We start from the raw sequence: 24,985 nt of genomic DNA on the forward strand, positions 1-24,985 counted from the left end.
ACAGTAAGATCTTCATTAATTTTCATAAGCATTAGCCCTATGCATAATAAGCAATCATTATTTAATAATATTGCATTGAAGTTCTACTGTGTCAGACGCTGTGATGAGTGATTTGAGATTTACAATAATTAGGATAAAAATATTATATATCATCTCAAGTTACTGACATAGTAACCAGAGAGCTGTACACACATCATTGCTAGTGTGTTATAAGGGTTCTAACAGTTGTAAAGTATAGAAATGAAACAGAAAAAAAACTTAATCACTAAGAGTGTGGGAAGAAAGATAAAATCATAAAACCAAGAAAAAAGAGATTAAAATCTTATTTATTATGATTTTATGGAATTCAATACAAAAACAGGGACAATGTTTTGGTATCCAAAGAAATAAAAGAAAGATACAGGTGGAGGGATAAAACCTTCTTCTAAGGTGTCACAAAAAACATTTAAACATTTTTAAAGTGAGAGTTAAAATATATTGTTTTCTTTTCAAAAATGTGCTACCTGTGTTCAAAAGACCTCAAAAGGTTAAATTCAGTAAACTTTTGCTTATATTAAGCAAATTATTTTATCAGTACTGTTTCAATGTATGCAGTACTGATTCAATCAGTACTAATTAGATTTTATTTTTATTTTTTTCGTTGATCCATTTATATAGTGTTTACATATATGCTTTCTTTCTGAATTTTTGCTTGGTTACTCCTTTCTTCTCTTTTTATAGCTTTTGTTATATGACATTTATTTTCAATAAAATGTGTAGTTTTCTTCACTCTTGAGGAGCACCTTGGCAGATCATTTAACTTTCCTTTTTATCAAATGGCACATTTGGAAATTGGACTGGTTTAAAAATATGAGTTCCGGAGAAATGTCAAAGGACATAGTTGCATTTTAAAATAACCTATAGTTCCTAGGGTAATTCATTTGAGTGGGATATTTGCCCTCATACTTCCACCATTTCTATGAATTCTTTTTTTAACTTAAAAATTATTGCTTTCATACTTGTGGATTTTTTAATTTTTCAGTTGGAATATAATTATATATATATATATATTTTAAAAAATTGTCTCCTAATGTATGACATACAACTTTTTTTTTATTTTTATTTTTTTATTTTTTTTTTTTACTCAATAAATCTTAAGCCAGTGTGGGTCAAGTTTAATAATATTGTAAACACTTAAAAATATTTTTTCTATACAAGTACGCCATAAAAACACTTTTTAAAAAATTTGGCAAAATTACGAAAAACCTAGTTTTTTTGTTTTTCCATTGGAGTTGAAAGTTACTATAACTTTCTCTTAATTAAATAAAAATAAAACTTGTAAATCTGATTTTACTTTCTTCTTTTATTTTGAATTGTTTTTAGTAATTTCTTTAACAGACAGAAAAATGGCCCCCAAGATGTTCATATCATAATCCTGAAAAGCTAAAATTATATTTCTTAACAAGCCAAAAGGAGCTCTGCTGATATGATTATGTTAAGGATCTTGAAATGGGACAAATATCCTGGATCTCTAAGTAACCACAAAGGTCTTCATAAAAGGAGGCTAAAAGGTCAAAGGAAGATGAAATTGCACCTGTGGATTGTGCACAATGAATTATGTAACTTCATTTTTGCATTATTATAAAGAAATACCAAAGGCTCGGTAATTTATAAAGAAAAGAGGTTTAATTGACTTCTGGTTCTACAAGTTGTACAGGAAGCATGGCACCAGCATCAACTCAGGCTCCAGTGAGGCCTCAGTGAGCTTACAGTCATGGCTAAAGGCAAAGTGGGAGCAGACAAGTCACATGGTGAGAGAGGAAGTAATAGAGAGAGGAGAGGTTCCATGCTCTTTTAAAAAAAACAGATTTCACATGAACCATGAGGGAGAACTCACTCTTTACCATGAAGAAGACACTAAGTCATTCATGAGAGATTGACCCTCCCATGACTCAATACCTCCTACTAGGCCCCGCTTCCAACATTGGTGAACACATTTCAACATAAGATTTGGAAGGGTCACACACCCACATCATATCAATAATATATAACTAATACTTGTTGAAGATGAAGGAAGTATTCTCTTTTAAATGCTTTTCATGAATCCACTCATTTAGTCTTCACAAATACTGTAACAAGGAAGTAATAATATGATTTTTCTATTATTGCTGAGGAAATGAAGGTATTAAAAGGGTATTTTGGCCCTTCTCTGTATTTATTCAGCTAGGAAATGATTATAGATCATATGAATACAGAACCTGAAATTTTAAAAAATATATACCATATTGATTTCCAGGAGAGATTAAATAGCTTACCTAAGATCATATAGCAATTACGGGTTAAAGCTGTGATCTGAACCCAGGATTCCTTTAATTTTTTTCCATGTCACATTTTTAGTTTTCTTCATGAAGTAAATTATGTATACTAATGATTCAAAGATAAACAGGCAACAATTAATTTATTCATCATTTATTCATTACTCTAGTCGTGTACTCAATTAATATTAAATGAGAAATCTCCTGTGAAATGTAATTAGCTCAACCCTGACAGACAATAGATACTTTGTAACTGTTTGGTTAACGGAAATACGAATTAATCAATAAACTGATATTTTAAAAATCCTGGTAGTTTTCCCAATCTTGGTTTGTATTCTTTAATATTAATTATTTATTTTACTATATTACATATTATAGATACTTTAAATCAGTATTTGAAAATGTAGGCTTTATGATAGCTAATAAATTATCAGAGTATTGTTAAAATATACTTACCAAACACAGAGCTATTGACTTTAAAATGTTGTCTTTGTTTTCATCCGTCTTTGAGGTAAAAATAAAAAATACAAACAACATTATTTTGAAGAGTGATTAGGAATTATTTAGTTAAGTAAGATAACTAAAATGATAAAATTATGATTCATACCCCTAAGAAAATATAAGCCATAGAGTATCTATGGTCTGTCTTGTGCAGATGTGAATGTCAGTGAAACTTGTTTTATTTTTTTATGTGTTATTTAAATAACATTCTTAACCAAGAAAGCTACTTTTGTGACATTAAAAAAAAGTGACAGAAAATATTCTTATCAATCTTAAACAGATCAAAATTATTTAAGTAAAATCTGAGCTTTTTGGTTATTTGTGTGTGTATGTCCTCAGGAACATGTATAAATCCTTAGTAATTTTCTATACACACATCTATGCAGAAAAGATTGGCATTTGTTGTTATTAAACTCTAGAATGGCTTAAATAAATGCTCTTTCCCTTGATGTTAATAACGATGGAAATAGCTCCAGTTCTCTCCAAAGTTATATATAGTCAGGCATAGCTTAATCAAAAGCTAAAGAAGATTTCTTTTTTAAAAAATCCCTTCCTTTTGGTTTTCATAATTTGGTCTTGTTTCCAATTCCTGTTTGTGATCCCAATCATTAATACCTTAGCAGCGACCAGTTCCAGACTTCCTGATGATTGACATTAAATCAAAATTTGTTTCTAATTTTATTAAATATTTGTACTAACCAATGAATGTGTGGTCTGATATTTTATACTAACCAATGAATATGTGGTCTGGTATTTTATTTTATTTATTTTAAGAGACAAGGTCTAGCTGTGTTGCCTAGGGTTGGGGGCCATGGCTATTCACAGGTGCAATCGTGGTGCATTATAGCCTTGAACTAACAGGCTTAATTGATCCTCCTGCCTCAGCTTCCTGAGTAGCTGGTACTATAGGCACTCACCACCAGGCCCAGTCTGGGGGCTAACATTTTAAGTTTCAGTACTTCAGTTCTGTAGTTACGGTCCTGTAGAATAAGGAAAGGTATAGCTTGGTCAGAGGTCTACAGAGCCACGTGCCAGCCCACAATCAGACCACAATTCTCTGTGTTGATGTAGGAGTTACAGTTGGCCCCCTATTCATATTCCTTTTTCTAGGAGTGTACTCCATTTTCCACCTACCTTGAATTTTGGGTAGCGACCTTCACAGCTGTACCTTTCTCTGCATCCTTCTCCACAAACAGGAAACATCTAGCCTATTACAGGGAGGTTGATTTTTCAGGTGTGAACCTCTTATTTACCAGCTCACCCCACCAGTTATCCACAGCTTCACAGATGTGGATCATCCTCTGGGCATTGGCCATCTTCCCCTGATTAGAGTTGTGTACTCGAGGAAAGAGTCAGGAATTGTCTGGTTCAAATTCCTCTTTCTTGATCAAGAAAGAGGTGCATTGGTCAGATGGATGGTGAGAGGGATTTTTAGTAGTTGATGGGTGTCACATATATGTCAAGTGATGGATCATAGCCATGAGGCATCATTTACCCAGCACCTAGAGAATATCTATTTTCAATAGGATGACATTAAATATTAAATGAAAAAAATGACACATTGAGATACCATGGAACAATAGTATAACATTATTTATGTTATGGTTTAACATTTTTCCTACTGCTTTGAACAAGGGCTCTGTCTTCCTTATAGTTGACATCTCCTCTGTTTCTTTTCCATATCTTCATGCAAAGTATGGGTATTACTAAAGAACTCTTCTATGGATTACATTTTTCTATTCCTTTTAATTATGTAGTTTTTTATTATTATTTTTAACTTCTCTTTCCTGCTGATCTTTTACTTTCTTGTGGTTTAAAATATCATCTCTGTGTGAATGACTACTATATTAATTTTCTGTGACTGCTGTAACAAATTATCACAAACTTGATTCTCCAGAGCAATGCAAATTGTTGCTTTAAGGCCTGGTAACAGTAATCTGAAATGAGACCAACTGGATGAAAATCCAGATGCCAGCAGTGCTGTGTTACTTTTTACAGGTACTAGCAGAGAATCTGTTTGCCTGCCCTTTACAGCTTCTAGAGGTTGCCTGCATTCTTTTCTTTGCTTGTGGTCCCCTCCACCATCTGCAAAGCCAATAACAGCCAGTTCTACTCCTTCTAACATTATATCACTTTGATAGAAATGAAGCAGTATAGAGGCTCATATACATTTTGGTACATTGCCCAGAAAATTGCACATCATGTCTATTTTACATTTATTTTTTACATAGTCATGCCAAAATTCAAGGGAACTGGAAACATATTCCTTGGCCTCACTGTTATTTCCCAGGGAAAAACAATTGAACACTATAGTACACCAGAGCCAAAGTCTGAATGTAAGGCCACAAATATTTCTGCATGCTCTTCCTCCCATGAACACAAGAGCTTACATCTGAACAAGATGCCACTTCATTAGATCTGAATATACACATTTCTTTATTACATCTACATATGCATACCATGTCTTAAAAACATGTGAACTAGCCAGGCGCGGTGGCTCACGCCTGTAATCCCAGCACTGTGGGAGGTCGAGGCAGGCTGATCACGAGGTCAGGAGATGAAGACCATCCTGGCTAACACAGTGAAACCCTGTCTCTACTGAAAATACAAAAAAAAAAAAAATTAGCCAGGTGTGGTGGCGGATGCCTGTAGTCCCAGCTACTCAGGAGGCTGAGGCAGGAGAATGGCCTGAACCCAAGAGGCAGAGCTTGCAGTGAGCTGAGATCACGCCACTGTACTCCAGCCTGGGTGACAGAGTAAGACTCTATCAAAAAACAAACAAACCAACCAAAAAACACATGAACTAAAAATAATTTATCTAAATCACTCAATATACAACAGTGGTATATGCAACAAAAACTCCCCTTTGGAAACAAAAAGAATGGGAGACACATCTAAGTATCTGAAATGTCACACTGCTTGCAAACTAACAGTTTAGCTTGGGTAGTTTTGTGGTTGCAGATAGGGTATATAAAATTTCTGGATCACAGATGAAAGTGAAAGACAGTTAATATTTACAGCACTAGTTGTCAGAATATTAGTATTTTGTGTATGTGTGCCTGTACTCTGGGTCAGTTCTCCCAGGGAAACATAAACACTCTTTGTACCGCCTTCACATGCAATGAGTTGTGTTGCAGGAGAGGAAACATGAGCTGAGGGAATCTGGATCTTCTACAATGTGAAGTAAATGGACCTGCCATTCATTCTATCTCTCAAGGCTGTGTGTGATACAAATGTGTGATATATACAAAGTTTTCTTTGCTAACACTTTTGAAAGATAGTTTGGAAGAAAGGAAAATGACTATCTCACTCATAAGATGTGCAGAAATATGAGAGACTCATGAAGAAGTGTCTCCCAAATTACCTTTTTTTTCTGATGATGGCTAAATATATTGATTAGATGCTTATTCAGGTTTCTGGGATAAATTCTTTTATAAGTAATTGTGGTCTATTACTGCCTTCTGGGTGATTATTCTATAATTATTATCTTTTTAAATAAACTTTTTATTTTAGAATAGTTTTAAATTTATAGAAAATGCTTGAAGATAGGAGAGAGAATTCCTATATACCCCACATCAAGTTTCTCATATTATTAATATCTTAATTATTATGAGGTATACTTGCCAAAATGAGTGAGTCAATATTGATACAACATTATTAAATTAGCTACATAATTTACTCAGGTTTCATTAATTTTTAGCTAATGTCCCTTTTTTGTTCCAAGATTCCATCCAAGATACCACATTACATTTAGTTGTCATATTTCATCATGTCACATCGTACTTCTTGGTTGTGATAGTTTATCAAGCTTTTCTTATTTTTGAAGACCTTGAGAGTTTTGAGAAATAATAGTGAAGTATTTTGTATAATAACCTTCAATTGGCATTTGCTTGATTTTTTTCTTTTTTGCATTATTAGACTGAGAACATGGGTTTCTAGGGAAATTATTAAAATAAAGTACCATTTCATGACTTCATATCAAGAGTACATATTATCATATTTACTTACCACTGTTGATGTTGATATTATTCTTAATCACCGGGCTAAGATAGTGTTTGTCAGTGTATTAGTGTGTTTTCACACTGCTAATAAAGACACACCCTAGTCTGGGCAATTTATAAAGGAAAGATATTTAATTGACTCAACGTTCCACATGACTAGGGAGGCCTCACCATCATGGCAGAAGGCAAGAAGGTGCAAAGTCATGTCTTACATGGTGAAGGCAAGACAGCATGTGCAGGGGAACTCTCCTTTATAAAACTGTCAGATTTTGTGAAACTTATTCACTATCATGAGAATAGCATGGGAAATACCTGCCCCTGTGATTCAATTACCTCTCACTGGGTCCCTCCCACAACACGTGGAAATTATGGGAACTACAACTCAAGATGAGATTTGGGTGGGGACACAGCCAAGCCATATTAGTTGGGTTTCTTCACCATAAAGTTACTCTTTTATTCTGCCTTTCTATACTATACATTTTGGAGGTAAGCCACTATACACACACTTAAAAAGTGGACATTTATGCTCCAGGTTTTTGAGGGTGAAGTATCTACATACACCATTTGGAATTCTTCTGCATTTTTATCCATTTGCTTAATTATTTATATTAATATGGGTACACGGATATTTATTTTTTTTACTTCGGGTTATAATCTAATACTTTTAAATTTATTTTGTTGCTTAGTGTATTCCAGATTGGACTTTTGGGAGTTCTTTCAGTTGGCTTCAGTGTTCCTTTGATATATTCCCTCCGTGTGTGTGTGAATGACTATGTTGAGTACTTGCTCACTCTCTGACACTAGAAGATGCTCCAGATTCATCTTGTAGATATTCTGCCTTATACCTAGCATCAGCATTTTTCTAAGGAGTCCTGATTCCTTTTACAAGATAATAGAAAATATTGCTTCTTGCCTATTGCTTAAACACAAAAATAACAAAATATATGTAGGGTGTTGTAGGTGGTATCAATGTTAGTAAACAGGGCAAGGTTAGTTGCAAAAACCCCAAACCTTAGAGAGAGAGAGAGCTTGGTAACGTAACACTTCATTCTTTTTGCAGGTTTTCAGGAGTTACGCTTCATGTGGTAAGGTAGGAAACAGGGCTTCTCCCATCTTTAATTTCCAACATCCCTAGCACTCTGAGTTCCTACACTTACAGGAAAAGAAGTTGGAGAAGGTAAATTTGCTTCTTTCTCACCTGTCCTAATAATTTCACTATCATGTCCCCTTGCATGTTTTTAGCTATCTTTAAACTTTTAACTATCGCTTACAGAAAAGGGATTTAAAACCTACAGTCCCTGCCAGACAACTTCTTCTTAGCTAAAATTTTAAGCTATGGAAAGTGAAACAAACATTTTTGTAAAGAGAAGATGTTCATATCTAAGCCCCATAATGTTTAAGTCCAAAATATTTCTCTCTCCCAGGCCATTACATTAAACAACTCCTACCCCCCTCTTCTATTTCGTGGACCTTTCATTAGTACTTTTAATTATTGCCAGTAAATTTGTTCTCAAATTTCTTTTATACATATCTGCCAGATTAATAATCCTAAACCTAAGGGATTTTATTAAATTTTCCTACTCAGAAATTTTTGACAGCTCTGTATTATGGCCAATAATGTCTTATAATTTGATCTGATTATTCAAATTTCTCCACAAGCTGTATATGTGTATATATATAGCTCTCTATATATACACACACACATACACGTATATGTACACACATATATATATACACACACATATGTCAGTCTTTTCTACACTGTTTCTTAATATATATTAAATGATGTGGCCAATCTGACCCACTCATCATTCCCAGAACATGCCATGTGGTTTCCCCTCCCCACTGTTTTAATACCCTCTCATTGTGCTCCATTTTTACTTACTTTTAAAACCTGACTTAAATGCCATCTTCCACCAAGTTGATAGAAGTCTATTTTCTTTCTTTTTGAAGCTATTTTCCTATATTCTTATTTGTGTTATCTGATTATTATGAACACTAGAGTATATGGGCCTGGATAACAGATATTAAAGTCTACTCATCTTTATATCACCTGTAGTAAATGATAAATTATCTTCCATAAATGTTTCATTTAGTAAACATTTGTTAAGGAAACATGCACAAATAAAATTTAAATTAAAAAAACAACTTATAATGCATAAGCTGTGTAGACAAAATGTTCTTTCATGTTAAATTAAAACTGGTTACATATATAATTTAAATGTTTGAAATGCAAAATTAATATTTCTCTGATAATGCTTTTAAAATTTTTATATCATCATAGTACAAATTAGTGAAGATAAATTAAAAGAGCAGGCAGTTAAATATGTAAATTGCCAATTATAATAATGAAAACTCATTTATTAGAGTTTTGGAATTTAAACATGTATTGTTTTCTCACATTACCTAAAGATACAGTAATATGAATACCATACATGCATTAAGAAGTATTCATGTGTTCAAGAAGTATAAATTGAGAAATCATGCACATTTTAATATATATTTTTATCACATGACTGCGATGTCCTTTTAAACAAGGATTCCACTTTTTTTGTAACTAGCATCTCAAACATCCTTGGAGGAAAAGATAACCAAATAATATTTATTTATAAAATCTTTGAAAAGTTTAAGCTAGTATATTTTAATTTGATTAAGAGTCAGGAAAAAAGAAGATATTTGAAAGGTCAACAATTAAATATCTAATCAACTAAGTATGTATAAATCAAAAAGTGTTTATAAAATGCATTGTTTATAAAATGCATTCACTGAAAATACACTTAGAAAACCAACATGGCATAGAGAGCTAAAGTTAGTCTTCTCAAGAAACTAGAAACTACTATCTTCCTTAAAGTGAGGTGAATTGAAATAAATTTTGAAGCAGCACATTCACTTAAGATACTCCATATCAAACATTTAAACGTGAATTATAAATTAATGATTTGTTATGATCATTGTATTACATTAAAATGAATACATTTATCAATATTCAACAATAAATTATTCATTATAAATGTATGTTCTCAACAAATGTGTAATTAACAGGAAAGCTTTTAAGTGATTTTCATTTACTCGATTAAACCTTGTCATATAAACTACACTGATGCCCAGCATTTGAAGAAAATGGTTAATACCTGATTTTATGGTCCGTCCTCTGGCTTGAGGGTCCATGAGCATTTGGCTCGGTCACTTCTTCTTGCAACACATAACTGAAGACATTGTTACTTGTTTATCTAACAACTTGAAACTCTGATGAGGCCAGTTGTACCAGACAAAGCACTAGGACTCGCTTTTGATAGTTTATTAAGTAATTAGAGCAACAAGTTGATGGGTTTCTGGTGAGTCTGAAGAATGGTGTTGGTCATGCATTTGTGAAGGGCTTAGAATTTTCTGAATTAAAGTTTTCCTCAAATTTTCAGCCTAGTCCTTTGAGTCTATGCAAGTTCCAAGGGCAGAATTACTCAGACATAAAATACTATACTTAAAATGTTGTGCATATTGCATGGTTTCTTGTTCCATATTTTTTTTGCTTCGTTTTTTCAAAGCTAAGTGGCCTTTATTTCTTATGAACTGAGGAAGCCTATTGTATTTGATGAGTTTGATTCTCATTTTCCGTCAACACATTGATGCTAGTTAGAGCAAAGTAGGCATTGTCATACTGTACCCACTCTCCAAAATTTCCCAAGCATCATATATATGCGATATATTAAGTATGTGAGAGAGAGGTTTTCTTCTCATGTAGCTTTTTTTTTTTTTTTTTTTTTTTTTTTTTTTTTTTTTTTTTTTTTTTATGTCATATTGTGTTTCACAAGGTTTTGGTCAATATTGGTTACCTTTAATTGTATTTTTTAACTGTTAGCATTCAAAGAAGAGCCAAAAATTGAAGACATATAAATTCAGAGATTTATTTATAAATGGTCAACCTGTTAAATTAGTCAAAAATTGAGTCACTAACTCAAATATTGAACTTAAATTGATGATAATACCAGCAGGTATTCTACAATTTTTGGAAGTTAGTATATTAAAATTTGTGATATAGCCATTTGAGTTGACAAGCTGAGAATAAAGATGGTTCGTGGTTCACAATCTACATGGAGACAGTCATTCTATTTTAGTTAACTCCTATAATTTTGTGGTCAGGATATCTAGACTTTTCAGAATATCTCTAATAGCTTTGAAGTAATAAAGGGTAAATGTTGAATCAAATATAGCGTTATTGTATATACTCAACAGCCAGTGGAGGTGGCTGAGGATTGGAATGCTTGGCTTTAGCAAGGAATTTCGTAAGTCACCGCTTGATGACAGCTTATCATCAAAGTTATCTACAGTAATTTTTCTCATAAATTGTGTTTTCTAAATGCCTATTATGTTTATACATTTTGGATAAATGTCTATAAACCAAGTCACTTAAAATAATGATCCATACTTACAACCTGAAATTTTCATTTGAAATATCTCAATTGTTATTACTAAAAATTAAGTCTGGTCAGGCACGGTAGCTCACGCCTGTAATCCCAGCACTTTGGGAGACTGAGGCTGGTGGATCATGAGGTCAAGAGATCGAGACCGTCCTGGCCAATATGGTGAAGCTCTGTCTGTACTAAAAATACAAAAATTATCTGGGTGTGGTGGTGTGCGCCTGTAGTCCCAGCTTTACTCAGGAGGCTGAGGCAGGACAATCGCTTGTACCCGGGAGACGGAGGTTGCAGTGAGCTGAGATCGCGCCACTGCACTCCAGCCTGGTGAATGAGCAAGACTCCGTCTGAAAAAAAAAAAAAAAAAAAAAAAATTACTTTTCTATCTTCTATATTTTCTTTCTGGAGAAACATTTCAAAAGCAAGACCAAAGGTATCTGTGATAGATACATACCCAACAATATATTCCCTAAGAGTCATTTTTTGATGACTATACCAATGCTCAAACTTGTAACCTTTTTATTTAACTACTAAATTGAAAATGAATTAGTTTTGTGTCTGTGTGCCAGGTACTCTTTTTTGGGATGATTTTTAAAGTGGCCTGGAACATTCATAAATTTTTATCGCACCTTCAGTCTAGTCCAGTGTCTTAATTATTATCACTATTATTTTAAATTATTTGAGACAGAGTCTCACTCTGTCTCCCTGGCTACAGTGCTGTGGCAGGATCTCGGCTTACTGCAACTTCTGCCTCCCGGGTTCAAGACATTCTCCTGCTTCAGCCTCCAGAGTAGCTGGAATAACAGGTGTGTGTGCCACCACACCCTGCTAATTTCTGTATTTTTAGTAGAGACGGGATTTTACCATGTTGGCAAGGCTGGTCTCGAACTCCTGATCTCAAGAGATCCACCGCCTTGGCCTCCCAAAGTTCTGGGATTTACAGGCATGTGCCACTGTGCCTGGCCTGTGTCTTAATTCTACACAAGGCCTAACTGGGCCCAAAATAACTGCACAAATGTCGCATAACTTCTTTTCCGTTGATTATATTACTGCTGTAATAAAATGGTTCCTTTAATTATAACTCTGAGTTGTGCTTACTTGTTTAAAGATACATTTTAGCTGAATAATTAGTATAATGTAAAAATCAAAAAGATTGCATGTATTTTAATGGAAAAGCAAAGTTTCTTAACAGTAATTAGTGCCTGATTTGAGTTAATTTAATACAACATTTTAAAACAACTTTATGTCAGAAACTGTGTTAAGAATCGAAGATGTGCAGATAATGCCATACAGCGGAAATAATAGAATGAATACCATGTAAACTATTGGATGCTTAAATCCACACTGGCAATCTATTAGATATGTTCTAGCAACTGATTTGTTTCAGCAAATGTATTTTTCTGTGTTGTGTCAGATTGTGGATTTTAACTGGTAACAATTGTCTTTTCAGGTTTTGTTATTATTTTTCTCTCTAATGCTCAAAAAGAAAAAGTGTCTTCAAAAACTAAAAGCATATATTAACTATTGTTAAGTTTTCAAAAACATTTTTCAAACATATGTATTTTTAGCAGGGTGAAAAACGAACTATTTTGGTTGGTCCGACCGGATTGTCTGTAGCTTGTGTGGCAAAATAACTAAAATATGACAGCAACATTTGGTCTGAAATATAGATATATATAACAAAGCCATGGAAAAGAAATGCATGGCAGGGATTTATTCTCCAATCAATGCACAGTGAAATAAAGTACATAAATTCCCAGATATCAATGGGAAAATAGGTGCAACATTATCTGAGAGATACAGCTGAGGAAAAGCAATCCGCACAGGCAGTGTTGCTTCCTCATTCTTTATGTAACATTTGGTGATGGTATGTATATTGTGTACAACAATTGGTATTGTGTGTATATTGAGGAAAAAAAACACAAATTGGCCTAAAAATTTGATTTGAAAGCTCAAAAAAACCAGGTACCTATTTAAAAAATACATTGCCTAAGAGTCACTTTTTGATGACCATATTACATTTCAAACTTGTAACCACGTTACGTAAAAACTAAACTCACAATAAATTAGTTTTGTATCTAGCCACATTAGTGCTCCCAGAATTGGGAGAAACTAAAGTATTAGGAGGTTCTTTTAGATAAGGAAGAGAAGCATGATAAAGAATGCATGACCTGGTTGACAGTACCAACTTTTTAATAATATTTAAACAACTTCCCATTAAAACTGCAGTTTTTCATATGAAATTGTTTTTGATTGAAATAAATTCCTACTGTAAATTCCTAGACTAATTTGATCTAATTATACATAAGTGGATTTAAAATTGTGTATCCCATACTAATTCTGCCTTTTATCTACATTTTTACTTATGTCCCTAGATACGAATATGTGACTACAAGCTCCTTCGAGGGAAAACTGTATTTTGTGTTTCACTGAATCCCCAGGTCATTAAACCACTGCTCTAAGCAGAGAATATATTTAAGACATATTGTAATGCATTAATAAGTTTTGTAAAAATTTATAAAGCTCTCAAATGATAAGGAAACTTGAAAAAATGCCAGCAAATGTTTATGTAGTACCGGGCACTGTTTCGAGTTTTGTTCACATGTTAACTCACCTATAAGGTAGCTATTATGAGATTAGAAGAATTAATTTTAATGGAAAGATTTAAAAAGACTTAAAAGTTAACTGGAAAATTAAGGAAATTGGGGAGGACATCTCATTTATTAGTATTCATCTTTCTACATTTTACTGATGGACTTGTGGGAAAATATTTTACTTCCATAGTATGGCTGAAGTACTAAAATGTACCTTCTCTGTGAAGATTAGGAGGAAGATAGCGATTTGGTTAGAAATTAGGAATGGAGTTCTCACAGAAGCTGTACAAAGACTTTGACTAGTAAAATCATGCATACACACACACACACACAGAGGAAGAGAAAAATGTGATAAAGAAAAATAAATATGAAATGGTATTGACAAAAGGCATAAAGTTTATCCAGTGTGAGTAGTGAATTTTAAAATACTTTAGTTTAAACTAGAGACCATCTTAGACAAAAATAGTTCTCTCTCTTATGTTGGAAGTCTCAAATAAATGCCCCATCCAAAAGTCACAGGATATTGGTACACACAAAAAGACAATTAAAGAGATAATTGAAAAAAACTACAGGGATTAAATTAGAACACAAACACATGCCTTACATACATACAGCCATAAATAGGTTATTAAAAATCTATACAAATTGGCAGTACTGTATTATGTCTGATCAAATGGGAGAGAGAGAAAGACCAAACATATAAAAAATGAAAATGAAAAAGTGCATCCTACCATTATGGAGGGAGAAAATAATTTATTTCCCACACCCTCCTGAACTTTTGTTATTTTTAACCTAATTGGGTTCATATTGAATATACATTTTTTGTATTCTGGATATTCACTCCCTCATTGTGACATAGGTACATTTGCATATTATTACATAATCTTCATAAAGATAATTCTTACAACTTCACAATATTCTGACAAGTGTATGTGTTCCCAGAAGAATGAATATTTTATTAACTTGATACACATTGATTTGATAAACATAGACAATTTACCTTTCCAAGAGTGGTACCAATTTACACCATTATACTGCGATACCATTATATTGTGTGAGGGTGCCTATTTCATCACATTTTCAGTAGCATTAATCTATTCCTAGACTGTTTATTCAATTTCTTAGATCTCTTTCTCAATTCCTGCGTTGCAGTTTAAATAACAAAGCTTTGGAGCGTGTTTTGATATTGGACAGGTAAATTTGCCTAAAGATATATCTTTTTCCATCAATGTTCTAAAAACTTTATTCCACTTTCCTTCATATTAACATTGAAATTGCTTCTAAATGCAATCAATACAAATAATCTTGAGATTTTGCGCTGTTCCTAAAATCTTGTTTTCTAGGATTATTTAGGAGTGTTTATTTTTTTCTGGCTTTTCGAATACTTTGATGTGGAATTCTGGTTCACTTTCTTGATTTTTTTCAGGGTTAGTAACTTGCCTAATTTAAATATATCTTTTCTGTGATCAAAGTTCATTAAAACATATGCAATATTAGTTATTGTTACTTTTGTTACAGAAATTTCACTGTATGCCTCTTGTTGCAATGATTTTTAAATTATCAGTGCCCAAAATTTCCCAGCAACACATTAAGAAATCTTTAAGTTTCAAAAACATTTTATTACTGATTATTTTTCTTAAACTGTTCATATATTCTTGAATTTATTTTAATCTTGCTGCTGTCTATTTAATCTTATCTTTAAGAAAAGTTGTAGAGATGATAAATTCACTTAGATATTTTATATTCTTTATTTTAGAATTTTCTCTTCCTTTTATTTTGTTTGTTCTATTATAACTTTCAGTTACAGATGTTGAAATACCAAAGTATGCTCTATACAATTATCATTTTCTCTTTTAATATACATAGCTGTACTTCAGCCTGGGTGACAGGGCAATAGTCCATCTAAAAAAAAAAAAAAAAAAAAAAAATCTGAAGTGGAGCCTGAAGATTAGAGTGAATTGCTGCAATCTCATGATCACCTTTGAAAGCACGAGAATTTGCTTCTTATGGAAGAATAAGTGTTTTCTTCAGATGGAAACTACTTCTGAAGATGCTGTGAACATTGTTGAAATGACAACAAAGGATTGAGAATATTACATAAACTTAGTTGATGAAGCTGTGGCAGGGTTTGAGAGAATTGACTCCAGTGTTCAAAGTTCTATTGTGAGGACAATGCTGTCAAAGAGTATCACATGCTGTAGAAAAATCTTTCATGAAAGGAAAAGCTGTTTGCTCTGGCAGAACATAATTGTCTTATTTTCAAGATACTGCCAAAGCCATCCTAACCTTACATAACCACCACCCTGACCAGTTAGAAGCCATCAACATTGAGGCCTGACCCTCCACCAATACAAAGATGACTCACTGAAGGCTCAGGTGATTGTTAGCATTTTTTACCTAAAGATTTTTTTTTAATTAAAAAATGCTAATTTTAAAGATATAATGCTATCGCACACTAAATACATTACAGTATAGTGTAAATACATTTTTTTATGTACTAGAAAACCAAAATATTTGTGTGCCTCACTTTAATGTGATATTTGCTTGATTCCACTCCTCTTGAACTGCACCCTCAATATCTTTGAGGTATTTCTATATCATATATTGCTGTTGTTTTAATTTCCCTTAGGTTTAGGTAATTTGATTGTTTTTATTTTTTTATTCTACTTTTGTGTCCCTGTTTCATGATACTGGTTTTCTTAACTGTTTGATTATTATTTTTTAATCTTTTGAATGTTTATTTTTATTTTTAATATTTTCCATAAGTTGTTGGGGTACAAGTGGCATTTGGTTACGTGAGTAAGTTCTTTAGCGGTGATTTGCGAGATTCTGGTGCATTCATCATCCAAGCAGTACACAAGCAGTATAGGCTGCACCATATTTGCAGTCTTTTATCCCTCACTCACCCCGTCCCGCTCTTCCCCCCAAGTCCCCAAAGTTCATTGTGTTATTCTTACTCCTTTGCATCTCATAACTTAGCTCCCACATATCAGTGAGAATATACAATGTTTGGTTTTCCATTCTGAGTTACTTCACTTAGAAAAATAGTCTCCAATCTCATCCAGGTCACTGTAAATGCTGTTAATTCATTTCTTTTTATGGCTGAATAGTATGTCATCATATATATATATATATATACATTTGTATATATACATATTCCATTGTGTGTGTGTGTATATATATATGTATATAAACACAGATATACCACCACCATCACAGTTTCTTTATCCACTTGTTGACTGATGGGCATTTGGGTTGCGTCCATGATTTTTCAATTGTGAATTGTGCTGCTCTAAATATGTGTATGCAAGTAACTTTTTTTGTATACTGACTTATTTTCTTCTGGGTAGATACCCAATAGTGGCATTGCTGGATCAAATGGCAGTTCTACTTAGTTCTTTATGGAATCTCTACACTGTTTTCCATAGTGGCAGTACTAGTTAACGTTCCCACCAGCAGTGTAGAAGTGTTTTCTGCTCACCACATCCATGCCAACATCTACTGTTTATTTTTTGATTATGGCCATTTTTTCAGGCATAAGGTGGTATCACATTGTGGTTTTAATTTGCATTTCCCTAGTCATTAATGATGTTGAGCATTTTTAAAAAATATGTTTGCTTACCATTTGTTTATCTTCTTTTGAGAATTGTCTATTCAGGTCTTTAGTCCACTTTTTGATAGGATTGTTTGTTCTTTTCTTACTGATTTGCTTGAGTTCATTGTAGGCTCTGGATGTTAGTCCTTTTTCAGTTGTACAGATTGTGGAACTGTCCCTAATTCATTCTATGATACCAGAATCACCCTAATACCAAAACCAGGAAAGGACACGATCAAAAAGAAAGCTACAGACCGTTGTTCTTATGAACATAGATGCTAAAGTCGTTAATGAAATTCTAGCTAACTGAATCCAACAGCACATCAAAAAGATAATTCACCATGATCAAGTGGGTTTCATAATTTATTTCTGACCAGAGCTGGTACCTCTAGATGATGAGTATTCATGTTTAGTGGGCCCCCAGCTAGGCATTCTACAGGAAAATATCAATTGCTTTAGTTGCTGTCTATCTTGCACATGTGAGTTTGAGTTTTCTCAAGTCTTTTAGGTTTTCTGGCAGACTTCTATTGTGCCTTATACTTCTAGAAATAATTTTGTCTAATTCTAAAATTTATATTAGTTTTGAAATGCTGCATTTTTGTCCTTAAGTTTATTTATCTTAAACCTGTTTTCCTTTTCATTCCATCACCTTAACAGAGAAAGAAAATGTAATCAATTTGTTCAACCCATCATCAAAGATGTTTTATCTTAATTGTTTCAATGTGGATCAATATCTTGTATTTTTCTAACTACAATATATTAATCTTTTATGTTGGGGGCAATGCGCTTCATTTACAAGCATTTTCTTATTCAATTCTCAGTGCAATTAAGACATGTTCTATTATTACATTTGTTTTAATGATAGAGAAACAGAAAGGGTCAAAATTTGAGACATTTGTTAATGTTACACTGTTTTTAAGATGGGGATCAAGAGTTCTTGCCTGCATAATTTTTCCATAACGGATAGAATAGTCACTTTATCTCTCTCTAAACAAGACCGGTTCAAGAATATTTGTGGGAGTAGTAATTACTCTCTGTTCTGTATCTATTTTACTCCTTTTGCTTTTTAACTTATAACCCAAGAGGCTTTTCCCGAATATCCCCTTCCTCTTCTCTAAGCTTATATCTTGCCTTCAAATATCCTGTAAGTTAACTACTGTAACAAGAAGACAGGTGTATCTCCCAAGGATGAGCATCAATATGCACTTTACAAAGAATATGCTTAGGATATGTAATCTGCAGTAATGTAATTGTGCCTACTAAAAACAAACCGATTTAAAATATTAGTTGAGATTTACCTATCTGGATATCTGATGTTTTAAAATGTGTTTTAGAAGTGGCTCTTTGATTTTCTTAGTTAATAGAATGCACATCCAAAGATTTTTCTAAGCAAAGAAACGTTTTGCACCATAGAAATAAAGCACCCTCAAATTCTTATAGAGATTTGCATCAAAAGGACTTTGAATAATAAAAGTAAGTTTACTGACATTTTATATGTATTTACTTGGTATATTTTCACCATGTAATCATTTGTTTTATATTTTTATTTGTGATTACACTTTTATATAATAGAATTGCAGTTCTTGTTTCATATACTTTAATGTAATACGGTTGGTGCTCCAAGAGAAAAATAACAGATTGTGTTCTTTTTTAACTCTATAATCCCAGTCCCTGGCAGAGACACTAGTAGACACTGACTAACCTAATATAAATACTATATATATATATATAATATATATATATATAGCTCGAGTACAGTGGCACAATCTGTGCTCACTGCAACCTCCGCCTCCTGGTTCAAGCAATTTTCCTGCCTCAGCCTCCCTAATAGCTGGGATTATAAGTACCTGCCACCATGCCCAGGATTTTTTTTTTTTTTTTTGTATTTTTTATTTTTACTAGAGACGGTGTTTTACCACGTTGACGAGGCTGGTCTCGAACTTCTGACCTCAGGTGATCTGCCTGCCTTGGTATCCCAAAGTGCTGGGATTATAGACCTGAGCCACTGCACCCAGACCTAACCTACTATCTTTTAATCACAGATACTTAAACACAGTTATCATTATCTTTTCCATTATCAAAATTTTAAAATATTCATTTCCTAATGATTCATGAACTCAAATTGAACTCAATAATTATTAACTGAGCACTTAAGTTGTGTCAAATGATTTTAAGTTTTGAGGACATAGAAATGAAAATATTAATTATATCTTTGAAGAACTTATATTTTGTTGGCGATGCTGAGGGTAATCATTTATAATATTCTATGGTAGGTTCTACAAGATCTAACCAGTGCTGCAAGATTATGTTAGATGCATTTTCTAATTTTTCGGGAAAAAAATAGTAGAACAGACAAGACAGAGAAAGTGACATTTTAAATAGGTCTTAATGGACATTTAAACACTTTGCTGAAATAGCTGGATAAGTGGTCTTATCAAAAGGAAATTGCATCATTGTATTAATTTGTATTGCATCTGTGATAAATGATAACAGACTCAGTGATTTTAAACACTTTAAAAATTATTTTACAGTTCTATAGATCAAAATTTCTACACAAGTTTCACTAGGCTAAAATAAATGTGTTTGCACTATGTTCTTTCTAAAGGCTCTAGTGGAAAATCCATTGTCATGCCTTCTCCAACTTCCAGAAGTCACACCCAGTTCCCTTGGTTAGTGGCCCACTTCCTGCTGCTCTTAACTAGCTGCATTGCATCTTTTTGTATCTGTGGTGCATTGCCACATTTCCCTTTGTTTCTCCTCCTCTGCCTCTCCCACTTTATGGAACCCTTCTAATTACACTGGACCCACCTAGATAATCAGAGATGATTATTTTATTTAAGGGGAGTTGACTAACATCCTTTAAATCCTTTTTGCCGTATGACCTGACATATTCACACATTGCTTACCAGAATGATGTTTTAAGGAACCTGCAATGAATGTGACTAAAAAGTAGGGCATGGGGAATTACAAGAGAAAGGAGTAAAAAAGTAGCATATTGTTTAGGGATATATGTGTAATTTAACAAGGTCTTTGACTTTATCTTATAATAAAAATATTCCATTTCCATTATTAACTAATTCATCCCCATACTGCATGAATCAGGTAAAATAATATTTATTGATTTCCTATTTCACCTATGTGCCTTAATGACTTACTCTCTCCCAAGTTAGCATTTAAAAATATATAATTACCCAGCCATATTTTTATATAACTCCAATCATTTTATGACGAGCTGACAACAACTAGACTAATGCTTTCTTGCCTATAAATATTTTAAATTACTTAATATATCCACCACATTTTAATGACTTATTCTTATATTATCTAGCATATAGTATTAGTTAAGTAATGGATAATGTTTAAAGCATACATTGTATAAATTGTATTAAAATGAAGGCTGCCTAGTCCTGCATTTATTTAAAAATTGGAATAAGAAATATAGCAGGTCAACAATTTCACATACCAAACTTAGGAAGAGGCTCATGTGACTGAGTGAGAAATAAAGGAAAAATTTGTTAAACAGTTAGACTCTAAGTATACATCTGTAAGTATCCAGACTTCTTAGGTCTGAAAAGGAGCCTGTGAATCATAATTTTAAAGTGTCAGATGACTCTTCTAGGCCAGCCATGGTTCTTTTGTTTGTTTTCCCTGTCAATACTATATCTATCTCTACCCTGAAAGACTTCTATGTTGATTTTTTGAAGAAGTATAAGAACAACAGGGCATTATGTCATTGGGTTTTAAAGAGTAGATAATATATGAAGAGGTAATTGTTAAAACTAGTAAAATTATTATAGTAGAATGAGTAGCAGTCTGTAAATATTAGACACAGTTAAAACATAGTTTTAATCTGTATATTGCTTCATTTGCATTGCAATTGTGAGATTGTCTTTAATATGGAGTACAGAATTATGAAATTGTTAACATTTTAACTTTCACTTATCTGCAGCTTTATCGATCACAATCACTTTCTTATTACTTCAGCAAAATGGCATTTTGGCTGGAATAATAAAATGAGAATAAATAAATACTTTTATGATGTCTAGGAAGGTGGGGTATGAGAAAAATATATTGTGCATTTCATTTACTGGCTAGTCCCCATTAGGTTGGATAATAAAATGTGTACAAGGAATGTCATCAAAATATTATAAGAAAAAATTGAGACACAAGTTCAGTCTTGATCTGGCAATGTGCTAGTTTTATTAGCTTTCATATATTTTTACTTCTGTTTGAATTTTTCACCTCTACAATGCTTAAATACTATTCTAACAACTCTTATTAATTGCTTTGAAAATTAAATACTTCATAAAATGTACAAATGCTGAGAACAAATAATATTATAGGTGAAATATATACAATGAATAAAATTGGTATTTATAGTATAGCTAGCATAAGCATAAGTTCTAATGATATATAAATCAGAAACAAAATTCTAATTAGCAAATAAAATAATTCTACAAATTTAGTAAAAAAAGTTGTATAATATTTGGCTTCTAATTACTTTTAAGTAAGATTCTATTTTATGTATTTAAACAAAATATTAATTATGAATATTTAATATACTCTCATTTTACAATTACTTAGTACATATACTGATTGTGAGCTCAATTCAATCATATATGCTCTCCCTTACAAATTTACCTTTCATATAAAAGTTTTGAGAATGAGCTCCTTTAGTACTGAACTAAGTTATGAAAATATCATTACTATTTTTATTATTATTATACTTTAAGTTCTAGGATACATGTGCACAACGTACAGGTTTGTTATATATGTATACATGTGCCAGGTTGGTGTGCTGCACCCATTAACTTGTCATTTATGTTAGGTATTTATCCTAATGCTATCCTTCCTCACTTCCCCCCACCCCACGACAGGCCCTGGTATGTGATGTTCCCCTTCCTGTGTCCAAGTGTTCTTGTTGTTCAGTTCCCACCCATGAGTGAGAAAATGCGGTATTTGGTTTTCTCTCCTTGTGATAGTTTGCTGAGAATTATGGTTTCCAGCTTCATCCGTTTCCCTAAAAAGGACATGAACTCATCCTTTTTTATGGCTGCATAGTATTCTACGGTGTATATGTGCCACATTTTCTTAATCCAGTCTATCATTAATGGACATTTGGGTTGGTTCCAAGTCTTAGCTATTGTGAATAGTGCTGCAATAAACATATGTGTGAATGTGTCTTTATAGCAGCATGATTTATAATCCTTTGGGTATATACCCTGTAATAGGATTGCTGGGTCAAATGATATTTCTAGTTCTAAATCCTTGAAGAGCAGCCACACTGTCTTCCACAATGGTTGAACTAGTTTACAGTCCCACCAGTAGTGTAAAAGTGTCACTATTTCTCCACATCCTCTCAAGAACCTGTTGTTTCCTGACTGTTTAATGATCGCCATTCTAACTGGTGTGAGACGGTATCTCATTGTGGTTTTGATTTGCATTTCTCTGATGGCCAGTGATGATGAGCATTTTTTCATGTGCCTGTTGGCTGCATAGATGTCTTCTTTTGAGAAGTGTTTGTTCATATCATTCACCCACTTTTTGATGGGGTTGTTTTTTTTTTGTTTCGTTTTGTTTTGTTTTTGTAAATTTGTTTAAGTTCTTTGTAGATTCTGGATATTAGCCCTTTGTCAGATAGGTAGATTGCAAAAATTTTCTCCCATTCTATAGGTTGGCTGTTCACTCTGATGGCAGTTTCTTTTGCTGTGCAGAAACTCTTTAGTTTAATTAGATCCCATTTGTCTACTGTGGTGTTTGTTGCCATTGCTTTTGGTGTTTTAGTCATGAAGTCCTTGCCCATGCCTATGTCCTGAATGGTATTGCCTAGGTTTTCTTCTAGGGTTTTTATGGTTTTAGGTCTAACATTAAGTCTTTAATCCATCTTGAATTAATTTTTATTTGAAGTGTAAGGGAGGGATCCAGTTTCAGCTTTCTACATATGGCTAACCAGTTTTCACAGAATCTTTTATTAAATGGGGAATCCTTTCCCATTTCTTGTTTTTGTCAGGTCAAAGATCAGATGGTTGTAGATGTGTAGTATTATTTCTGAGGGCTCTGTTCTGTTCCATTGGTCTATATCTCTGTTTTGGTACCAGTATCATGCTGTTTTGATTACTGTAGGCTTGTAGTATAGTTTGAAGTCAGGTAGCATCATGCCTCCAGGTTTGTTCTTTTTGCTTAGGATTGTTTTGGCAACGTGGGCTGTTTTTTGGTTCCATATGAACTTTAAAGTAGTTTTTTCCAATTCTGTGAAGAAAGTCATTGGTAGCTTGATGGGGATGGCATGGAATCTATAAATTACCTTGGGCAGTAAGGCCATTTTCATGATATTGATTCTTCCTATCCATGAGCATGGAATGTTCTTCAACTTGTTTGTGTCTTCTTTTATTTTGTTGAGCAGTGGTTTGTAGTTCTCCTTGAAGAGGTCTTTCACATCCCATGTAAGTTGGATTCCTAGGTATTTTATTCTCTTTTGAAAGGGAGTTCACTCATGATTTGGCTCTCTGTTTGTCTGTTACTGGTGTATAGGAATGTTTGTGACGTTTGCACATTGATTTTGTGTTCTGAGACTTTGCTAAGGTTGCTTATCAGCTTAAGGAGATTTTGGGCTGAGACCATGGGGTTTTCTCAATATACAATCATTTCATCTGCAAACAGTGACAATTTAACTTCCTCTTTTCCTAATTGAATATCCTTTATTTCTTTCTCCTGCCTGATTGCCCTGGCCAGAACTTCCAGCAATATGATGAATAGGAGTGGCAAGAGAGGGCATCCCTGTCTTGTGACAGTTTTCAAAGGCAATGCTTCCAGGTATTGCCCATTCAGTATGATATTGGCTGTGGGTTTGTCATAAATAGCTCTTATTATTTTGAGATACGTCCTATGAATACCTAATTTATTGAGAATTTTTAGCATGAATGACGATTGAATTTTGTCGAAGGCCTTTCTGCATCTATTGAGATAATCATGTGTTTTTTTTCTTTTTTTTTTTTTTTTTTTTTTTTTTTACATTTATTGATTTGTGTGTGTTGAACGAGCCTTGCATCCCAGGGATGAAGCCAACTTGATCATGGTGGATAAGCTTTTTGATGTGCTGCTGGGTTTGGTTTGCCAGTATTTTATTGAGGATTTTTGCATCAATGTTCATCAGGGATGCTGGTCTAAAATTATCTTTTTTTGTTGTGTGTCTGCCAGGCTTTGATATCAGGATGATTCTGGCTTCATAAAATGAGTTAGGGAGGATTCCCTCCTTTTCTATTGATTGGAATAGTTTCAGAAGGAACAGTACCAGCTCATCTTTGTACCTCTGGTAGAATTCAACTGTGAATCCATCTGGTCCTGGACTTTTTATGGTTGGTAGACTATTAATTAATGCCTCAATCTCAGAAACTGTTACTGGTCTATTTAGGGATTCAACTTCTTCCTGGTTTAGTCTTGGGAGGGTGTATGTGTCCAGGAATTTCTCCATTTCTTCTAGATTTTCTAGTTAATTTGCATAGAAGTGTTTATAGTATTCTTTGAGGGTGTTTTGTATTTCTGTGGGATTAATGGTGATATTCCCTTTATCATTTTTTATTGCATCTAT

Source organism: Piliocolobus tephrosceles, chromosome 3 (genome assembly GCF_002776525.5).
Source record: "Piliocolobus tephrosceles isolate RC106 chromosome 3, ASM277652v3, whole genome shotgun sequence".
In the NCBI taxonomy this organism is placed as follows: Eukaryota; Metazoa; Chordata; class Mammalia; order Primates; family Cercopithecidae; genus Piliocolobus; species Piliocolobus tephrosceles.